This window comes from Hippopotamus amphibius, chromosome 5, assembly GCF_030028045.1.
Source record: "Hippopotamus amphibius kiboko isolate mHipAmp2 chromosome 5, mHipAmp2.hap2, whole genome shotgun sequence".
In the NCBI taxonomy this organism is placed as follows: Eukaryota; Metazoa; Chordata; class Mammalia; order Artiodactyla; family Hippopotamidae; genus Hippopotamus; species Hippopotamus amphibius.
Window position 1 is genome coordinate 24,215,765 of NC_080190.1, and position 10,757 is coordinate 24,226,521.

Below are 10,757 nucleotides of genomic sequence, written 5' to 3' on the forward strand. Positions count from 1 at the left end.
TCTACGGGAAAATCTCTCCGATCTTGGCAAGATACCATGCTCTTAAGAGCGGTAAGAGGCTTATGGAAAAGTAATAATTCGAGGTTTCTTTCCCTGGTGACTTGGGTTCTTCTTTCATTATGCTTTAGTTTTTAGTTGGTTAATTGTATTTTCCAGTTTGCACATTGCATGGCGAATAGGAAACCCATTTAGTGTAAAAGCGTCTATCAATTGTTGGTGAAACATTCAAGGCATTAGTTACCTTGAAACCAGAGCAAAGAATAATGGGTTTTGTTTCTCCCTTTAGTTGCTTTGGGAAATAGATGCTGTGGCAAGATAACTATTAGATTTTTATTTTCTCAAGGTTGTACAACTCAGATAATCTGAGCTGTTTTCCCAATAAGTCTGTCTATGTCCTTAAGTTTCAACTAAAAAGTGACACTCTAGTTCCTAAAAATTGCAGCTTTAGGCTTGCTTAGTTCAATGCTCCTCTCAGAATCATATTTTCATTCATTTATTCACGCATGCATGTTTGCTATCAGCCAAACCTTATTGAGTACTTAACATGTTTTAGGGGCTGGTTGAGAAGCTGGAGGTAAAAATATGAATGACAATGTAAAATCTAATAGGAAGTGTCTTTAATTTAGAAAACAGACAAGCGAATAGATGGTTCTATGACATTGCCTCAGTAGTAAATAAAAGTGTTCTGGGAATATGGAGGAGGACACTTAATTTAGACTGGGATGGGGTGAAGGATAAGGGAACGTTTCCAGGGAAAATTGACATGAATTGAATCTCAAAAGATAAGCGGATGTTGGCTAGATAGAGTTGTTCAAATTTACTTTTTTGAGGCTCAGGATTAGTTCTTACTATTTACAGGGATGTGGTAAAATTAAAATCCAATGAAAAAACTCAGAAAATAATCTATGTCAAGAAAACATTGAACCTAGAGTACTTGATAGAGGAGAATCTGTAATGAGACTCTGAGTAGGAAGGGAAGATGAGAGCAGCACTCTTGAGTTTTAACTTCCCCTTGGGCGTAAAGATTAACTTTTATTGACCTGAAGAATCACTTGGGACACTTTGAAAACAATGATTTCTGGGTTCTCTCCCCCATGAATTCTGATGTAGTAGGTCTTGGGGGAGGCCCAGGAATATGAATTTGTAACAAGCCACCCAGGCAGGTACAGGGTTTCCCGCCCCTGAATTTTTATTCACGTCACTATATTCTTTGCTACCCTCCTACTAGCACACCCACTAGAGACTGGCATTTTTGAAAAGAATTCTTTTACATACCAAGCAACAACAGAAAAGGCATCAAAAAAAAAAAAAACCCAAAAAAACCCTCATATAGTTAGTTAAGCTTAAGCAGCAAAAGGGCCTGATGCTACCATAAGTACAATACAATCTAGGCTTTAGACTTAAAACAGCTTTTTGAGGTCATTCGGGGAATTCTTTCCCACCAAGGAAATTTCCCTGGGAGACAGCTCACAGATTATTTCCTGCACCTAAAACTCTGTCAGTTGTTCATTTCGCCTCTAACTCATTTGAGCATAAACATTTATTTATTTTCAACTTTATTACCCACATGGAGCCCTTAAGCTCCACTTGGGTTTCCTATTCAAAGGAATGCTCTCATCCTTAGCTGAGCATAAAGAATGTATTAATAACTCAGATCAGCTGACACTGTATCCCCTCTACACAGTGAGAGGCCTACGGTGCATCCTTTCTAATGATGTGCTACAGGTTAGAGAGACCTTCAATGTGGAATAATAACGCCTATGCGAAAGCCCTTGCACATATACCATCCCAAGCATGTACATACTGCATAATTGATTTTGTTGAAGAATAAATGAAGGAATACAGTCATTGTGAGTGATTCAAAGGCATTTGTGTCTCAGGACACTGATATCTGATATCTAGGAAGATGAATGTGATCTCTTAACCCAGATCTTCCATCTGACATCAGGAAAAGTGACTTTGACAAGGTACTATTTCACGAACTCATTGAAATAAGAAGTTATCTCAAGTTAGCTTCTGTAATCTCTTCAGAGGTGATTAAGTAGAACTTATTGGAATGGTAACGAGGCTATTCGCTTTGAGAAATCAGAAGTGTCAAAATGAAATTATGACATGGGTAGTTTGAAGATACATTTATTCCACAAACATTTTAGGAGTGCTCTGCTGTAAGATTTAGAGATAAAAGAGTAAAATGTTCATTAAGAGCTTCTAAGTGAAACTTCACATAATATAGCAATAACCACACTTGATTTTTTTTAAATTAATTAATTATTTAATTTATTTTATTGGCTGTGTTGGGTCTTTTTTGCTGTGCGCGGGCTTTCTTTAGTTGCGGTGAGTGGGGGCTACTCTTTGTTGTGGTGTGCAGGCTCCTCATTGCTGTGGCTTCTCTTGTTATGGAGCAGGGGCTCTAGGTACATGGGCTTCAGTAGTTGCAGCACATGGGCGCAATAGTTGTGGCTTGCGGGCTCTAAAGCGCAGGCTCATTAGTTGTGGCACACAGGCTTAGTTGCTCCACAGCATGTGGGATCTTCCTGGAGCAGGGATCAAACCCGTGTCCCCTGCATTGGCAGGTGGATTCTTAATCACTGCTCCACCTAGGAAGCCCACCATACTTGATTTTTAAAAAGAACTGCATTTCTACTGTTATATATAAACTACTAAACGTTTAGACTAAGTCTCAGGCACTGAGTGAGGACTTTTCTTCAAAGTGAGTGGGTCTGGAGAAGTAATTCAGTGATGTCAGATCTGAATTGAAAATGCAATTATTAAATGAAAGTCAAGATTGTGCTGAAAAGTCCCCAGCTGCCCAACCAAGGCAGAGACCAGGGCAGGAAGACTTACAATTTCAATTTGGTTCAAAATATTCAAGACAACACACTTTTATACTTGAAAATTTAGATCTCTGATATGGACAGTGCAATAGGGGAAACAGAGCCATGCACCACCTTGTCTTTTATTTTTCCTTTTGATGTCTCTGAGACTGTATTGTAAAGATGAATCAGACAGGCTCATTCTCCTGAGAAGGCTGCTCAATTAGGAGGATGTGATAACCTTTGAAAAAGAAATATGAAATGCTGATGAGCCAACACAGGAATTAACATTTAAATATTGCCTCTGTACCAGCTTACAATATTGGTAACAACAACAGTAATTATCATCGTATTTCAGAAAGCTGTTCATCTCAGAGTGGGTGTGGAAAGTCAAACAGAAGAATGAACTTCCTCTTTTTGATTGACATTTTGGAGGCAATTCTTTATTACCCTTCTCAGCCTACATTTACACAAAAAATCTCTCTGAAAAATCCTAAGCAAGGTCCAAAAAATATGAATTCTGTTAAAATAAAGAAGAAAACAAAACTCATTCAGGGTATTTAGCTACTGCAAAATTATCCTTTCTGGCTCCATAGACACATACTAAAAACATACTAAAAATATTTGAAAAAGCAAATTAAAAATACACTGTACATCTTTTCTTTTCATCAGTATAAAAATATTACTGTTCTCAAAAATAATTCAACATTATTTACTGAGGCTATTTTGGTATAGACACTGAAAATGGTAATAGGTTTATAAGGATCAATAAGACATATGATCCCTACCCCCCTGAAACCTACATCCATTGACATCAGATCTCTTTACATCACCCCCTTCAGTTAGTTACTCCCTAGTCCATCTCGTCAGTTTCAAGGCTTTACCATCAAGAATAAACTATTGGCTCCCAAAATATCTTTAGTCTGGACCTGTCCCTCGGACTTCAGATTCATATATCTAACTCCCTGATTGACATCTTTACTGGGATGAGTATTTGGTACCTCAAAATAACTCTCTAAAATGGAACTTTTGTTCTTCTCTCACCACCCGTCTCTGTCGATCTCTTCTTCCTCTTCTTTTCTTCAGCCACAAGCTAACTTCATTCTTCTGGTTGCTCTTGCTTAAAAGCTTGTGGTCATCTGTAACCATTTATTCACATTCATTCTTTCTCTCTCAAGTTTACTTACACCCAACCTACAACATATTTTATAATGATAACCCTGAAATATATTCCCCATTCCATGGCTTCTCGTATTATCTCTACTATTATGCTATACTAAGCCACCAAGTTTCCTTATCTGGAATATTTTAATCACTACCAATAAGTCTCAGCTTCCAATGTTGATCTTTGTAGTATATTTTCCTTAGAGCAGTCAGATGGGACCTTTAAGAAATGTTAGTTCTTGATACTGTCCTGCTCAAAACCCTTTAGTAATTGTCTATCTCATTTTAGGTTAAAAATCAAAGCCCCAGTAATGACCTGTATGGCCTGTCCACATCCCCACCCCCAACTCTATCATATTTTATTTGCTGTGCACATCCTTCCAAGCACATTTTCTCTCCCAGATTTTGCATTTGGTCTTCATTTGATTGGTATGTTCTTCACCCATGGACACTTGCATAACTTCTTTCATTTTATTTAACTCTTTAAATTTCACTTTGTCAGAGTGGCCTTCCTGATCCAGCTCTGAAGAACAGCACGTTCACCCTCTGTACTCTGCTTTTAAATCTTTTTTTTTTTTAAGTATTTCTCATACTTCTAATCATCTGTCATTATGGTTGATCCTCCATTATTCCAGCATTCCGTATTTGTAAATTCTCCTACTTGTTAAAATGTAGCCCAGAATCAATACTTGGAGCACTTTCACAGCCACTCACAGACATGTGCAAAGTGGTGAAAAAGCCTGATACAGACATTCTTCGCTGAGGTTGAACAAAGCAATGCTCTGCCTTCTTCCTTCAGCTCTCATATGGCGTACATGTGTCCTTTTGTCTCATTTTTGTTCGTTCTGTCATTGATTTTACTGTGTAGAATAGCTTAAGCGGGCCTTAGTATTTCTAAGTGCGAGAAGGCTGTGATGTGCCTTAGAGAGGAAATAACTGTATTAGGTAAGCTTTGTTCAGGTGTAAGTTAAAGTGTTGTTGGCCCTGAGTTCAATGTTAGTGAATCAGCAATATATGTTAGATAAGGTATCTTTAAATAGAACCACACATAAAGCAAGGTTCTGTATTACTTGATTGGTGAAAATGTTGTGACCAGTGGCTTACAGATACCTAACCTCTACTTCCTTTAGGATCAATATTTCTGTATTCACTACTTCAGTGTTTGTGGTGACTTTATAAAACATAACTACTGTGAACAATGAGAATTGATTGCATTTTTTCTATTTCTTTATATCTCCAATAAAACATAAACTATGACAGGGAGAACTTCATATTCACTATTAAATAGCCAATGCTTAGAACAGTGTCTGGTATGTAATAGGTGCTCAATAAATATTTAATGATGTAATGAAAGGAAGATAATTCTATTGTGAGAGAAACACACTATGTTGGTAGTGTGAGAAGTGCAATAAGCTAGTAAAAAACCCCCCAAAAGATAGAAGTTACGATACAGTCTCTGAAGGAGTGAAGCAGGGTGATGAGAGTAACTGACAGGCAGGGCTGCTGTCATTTGATCTGAGACCTAAAAGGGAAGAATAAGCCGGCAGTGAGAAGCACTGATGAAACAGTTCTAGGCAGAAAGAATAAGAAGAGGAGACAGGTAGTGAAAGGGATGACAGCAGAGATTTAATAGTAAAATGAGGATGGTGTGAGTAATAGGGAGAATGGTGCAGATAAGATGGAAGAAGTTGGCTGAGGCTAGACCAGGAAAGCATTCTGTATTTTATATATCCTAAGAGAACCAGGAATCCATTGAAAGATTTTAAGCAATGTGAGTTGATAAATCTGACTCACACACCAAAGAAAAGAAACATCAAGGAGAGACTGATTAGGCAACTAATGGGCCCAATTTTTAGTTGCTGTATATTTTGTAATTGCCAAACAGCTATTCTGGGATGGTCATAGTTGTTTCCAGGACCTGAACAGGCTGCCATGGGGCTGCTAGTTTGAGTTCTTACAAATGACCTTGAAGAACTTGTATGGGAATTTGCAGTGGACAGCATGTAGCCTTGACCAAAGAACTATTCTCCTTTGGGGAAGATCCTCTTCTTCAAACAATTGTGCAGATTTGGAAGAAAAGGCAAACTGGAGAGAAGGGAAATGCTTTTGTGGTCAGAATGATCTGTCAAATGAACTTTTGCTGATCTGGAAATCAGGGAGTGGCAAACATAATCAGACGTCAATTTTATTAGGGACAATATATTTTAAATTCTGGACAGGGCTCAGCACTTAGAGTGTGCTGAATTTTTTTAAAAGTTTTATTTATTTATTTATTGGCTGCGTTGGGCCCTTGTTGCTGCTCATGGGCTTCCTCTAGTTGCAGCGAGCGGGGTCTACTCTTCGTTGTGGTGCACGGGCTTCTCATTGCTGTGGCTTCTCTTGTTGCAGTGCTCGGGCTCTAGGTGCATGGGCTTCAGTAGTTGTGGCACGTGGGCTCAGTAGTTGTGGCTTGCGGGCTCTAGAGAGCAGGCTCAGTAGTTGTGGCCCATGGGCTTAGTTGCTCTGCAGCATGTGGGATCTTCCTGGACCAGGGATTGAACCCATGTCCCCTGCATTGGCAGGTGGATTCTTAACCACTGTGCCACCAGGGAAGTCCCAAATTTTTGATAGTTTTGAAGTGTGTATGTAAGAAGAAAAAAAACTTTGCCTCCAATAATATATCTCTTTAGATGTCTCTCTTAATTATTACTTAGGAATAAAAGAATTTGAATTTTTCTTTGGGTAGCTGGTTGTTGTTACTGTTTATATAGTCTCTAAGCCAGAAAGAGTCTCAGAGATCATACTGCTCACTTCATTGCTGCTGGAAAAGTTACTGGTGTAAGGAATGTCTGAAAAGTTTAACTTACATGAAGAAAATCTGATTTCTCAGTGGCCTCTCAGGTCACTATTTTGAGAAGGATGCTGATGCAGAACATGGACTCAAAGAGTACTGTGAGCAACTACTCTAGGATTAGGAGGGGGTAACTATGTGAAATGCAAAATTTGGTCATGCCTAAAGTAAGCTATTTTGGAAAAATAACCTCTGCTGCAGCAATACAATGTGCTAAAATAAGTGCAGGAATAATTTCAGATCTGGCTTCAAATCCTTGTTGCACCATTTCTAACTCAATGTGCTTTAAAAAGTACATAAACATCACTACTTGTCTCTATCCAAGGAGGGTAATAATATCTATCTTCCATGGGGATTAAATAAAATACTGAATGTAAGTGCATAACATATGGTTGAAACGTGGTAAACGTTAACTGTCTTTAAATTCCCATTTCCTACTATTGCTGGGGAAGACGATTTGTTTCAAGAGCTCAGTGGTCATTTTTGGCATGATGCTCCCTCTGTGGACCGTTCTTAGACTTGAAGGCTTACCTCTGCTACTGCCTTCCTTCATGGATTAACATTCCACCCCTCCCTTTTCTCCCCACTCAGTTTATATAATGTCTGATGACTGTTGTTCACCACACCTCTCATTAGTGTCGAAGTCAGGAAACGTTCAGGGACTGCACTTCACTTTGTGTCAATCCTGGTCCCCTTCATACACCTCTAAGAGTGCTCCGATTAAGGAACTCTCAATTTTTATCAAAAAAAAGAAAAAAAAAAAAAAGGAATCTGAAGTATAAAATAGCAGAAACTTAATTCTTTCTCTCTGAGATATCTGTACTTTGAAATGGGTTTTCTGAGAGGAAATTTGTTAAAACAAAGAAATAATTATTAAATATAACTATTTTAGGTGTTAGGAAAGAAGTCGTATATACTATTAATCTGGGGTGGACCATGGCTTATTTTATATTCCATCATTCAGCACTTTAAAAAAAATATTAATACCTTCTGTGCACCATATAATTCTAGAAAGGAGACTGTGCCCTTCGTAATTATTAAGAGAGAAAATTGGCAAATCTTGGATTCTGTTTCATATTTGGCCAGTGGTTATCACAATACTTAAGTGGTAAGAATTATGGAAGTACTAAGACCTAGAAGATGACCTTTACCTGCAAAAATAATGGGAAAAGGCTTGATGGCAAAGGGTGCATTTGGAATTTGCCTTAATGAATGGAAGGATCTAAGTAGATATGGGTTAAATTAGAAGGAAAAGAATTTTATAGATTAGGTAGTAATTTATGAAAAGATGCCAAATATGTTCAGGAAATGATGCTGTGGCTGGATTTAGAGTATATGTACGTTTAGGATAGGCATGGGCCAGATTACAGAAAGGTTTAAATGCTAGGTATCGGTATTCATGATTGATTAAAAAAAAATCGAGAATAATTAATTTTGAAGAAGGAAGGCAACAGAACAGTGTTTTCAGAAGGAAAAAAAACTAAAAAAGAAGAAACTGGCAGTTGCATATAAATTGCCCTGGACTTGGGAAAAATACTAGGGATATACCTTAAGGGTCTAGTATTAGGATAAGAAAGGAGCATATAGGACCTGAGTTAAGATAGCAAAGGTTGGAATGTAAATGTGAGTTATATTTGGAAGGGAGACTAAGATTGGTAAATTATATTTATTTGCATAAATAATTTAGGTCTATACTTGCATGTTAAATTAAGTCTCAGAGTGAATATGCATGGATGTGCATGGACATTTTACTTGGATGTGGAACGACCACATTGGAAATGCATTAGTTAACAAAACAACGAAACTTGTTGACATTTAAGATTTTCAATGTGGTTGAATTGTGAATAAGAAAAAAAAAACAGCTTCCCATATCTGAAATAGTACATTGAATTTATGTTACAGAGAGGGAGTGAAAAAAGCCATCAGTCATCCATATAAAATATGCACGTCAAGAGAGTGTGCGCTGGATGCCATTTTATTACATCTTCTCTACATGTTTTTAGGTCAAGTGAAATGATTTATCAGCTTGCGCTAAATTGCCAATTCTCAGGTAATGTATACCTCCAACTCCGATCATTTGAAAGGATTTATCTCCTGTAGGACACTACACACAAAGTGGCATTGTTTTTCTTCTGTGACTTTGCTTGCAGAGGAGACATTACATACACAAAGCTATTGATTTTCTTGTTTCACAAATGATTCCAAAGAGCTTAACTTGCCCTTCTCCAACCAAGGGCAACCATTTTACATTTGTCATTGATCATATGCAGTTTCAGAACATTTCACTCTGGCTGACTCTTTGTTTTCTCTTATCTTCTTTGGATAACCAGGATTTGAGTTTGGACTGAAGGCAGAAAGAGTATGAGAAACTGTATCAGATATCTAGAATTATTATTTAAAAATTTCTGCAAGATTTTGTACTATGTTGAATCTTCAAATCTATGAACACAGTATATACTCTTATTTTGATCGTCTTTGATTTATCAGAATATTATAGCTTTCAGCATATTAATTCTGTACATGTTTTTCTTTGATTTATAACAAAATATTTTATTTTAAAGCTATTTTAAACTGGTATCATTTATTAAATATAAATATACAATCATGCATTGATAGTATGTAGAGATGTGATTGATTTTTGTATGTTAACCTTGCAACTTCTGATGTTGCTAATCTCACTTATTCGAAGAATTTCTTTTTGGTAGATTTAATGGGATTTTCTAGGTAGGCAATAATGTCATCTGTGAATAGGGACACATTTCTTCCCTTCCAATTTGTATTTTTTTGTTGTTAGTTTATGTTAAACAGTACAATATTGTGTATAGTTTTATTTTTCTTGACTTAATGTTACAATCTAATATGAAGTTGGTGAGGAAGAGTGAGAAGAGAAATTCTTGCCTTAATATTGATACTAAAGAAACATTAAGAATCAAGTATGATATTAGCCATAGGTTTCATTTTTGCATAGATGCCCTTTATCATTTTTTTAGGAATTTCATTTATAGTTTTTTTTTTTTTTTTTTTTTTTTTTTAGGAATGTAGCGATCCATTTGCTTTATTTCTCCAAAATTATTGCTGATTGCAGGTTTGGGGGAGGGGATGTGTGGGAGAAATTGGCTGCTTTATTTTGCTGGGTCTCATTTGACCTAGGAATTCATTTATAGTTTGATGAAGCTTTTTATCACAAATAGATACTGAAAATTGTTAAATACTTTTTATGAATCAATTGAGATGGTCATGTGGTTTTTCTCCTTTAGATTATTAATATGATGGATTAAATTGGTTTTTCAAAGGTTGAACAAGTCTTGCACTTTCGTGTTTTTTTTTTTTTAAGCTCTTTATTGGAATATAATTGCTTTACACTTTTGTACCAGCTTTTGATGTAAACCAAAGTGAATCAGCTGTGTTTACACATATATCCCCATATCCCCTCCCTCCTGTGACTCCCTCCCACTCTCCCTGTCCTGGCCCTCTAAGGCATCACCCATCATTGAGTTGATCTGCCTTTGTTATATAGCAACTTCTCACTAGCTATCTAATTTACAGTTGGTAGTGTATATATGTCTATGCACTTTTGGATAAAACCTTCTTGGTTGTCTTGTGTTACTATTTTTATGTATGTGATTGAGGTATTTGGCATCTATTTTCATTAAATATATTCTCCTGTAGTTTTATTTTCTTGTACTGTTTTGTCTAGTTTTAGTATCATTAATTATGGTCTTATTATATGAGTAGAGAATGGTTCCTTCTTTTAGATTTTCTGGAAGAATTTATGTAGAATAGATGTAATTTCTTTTTTTTTTTAATTTTATTTATTTATTATTTTTTGAGGGGTACACCAAGTTCAATCATCTGTTTTTATACACATATCCCTGTATTCCCTCCCTCCCTTGACTCCCTCCCCCCCACCCTCCCTCTAGTCCCCTCCACCCTCCCCGTCCCAGTCCTCT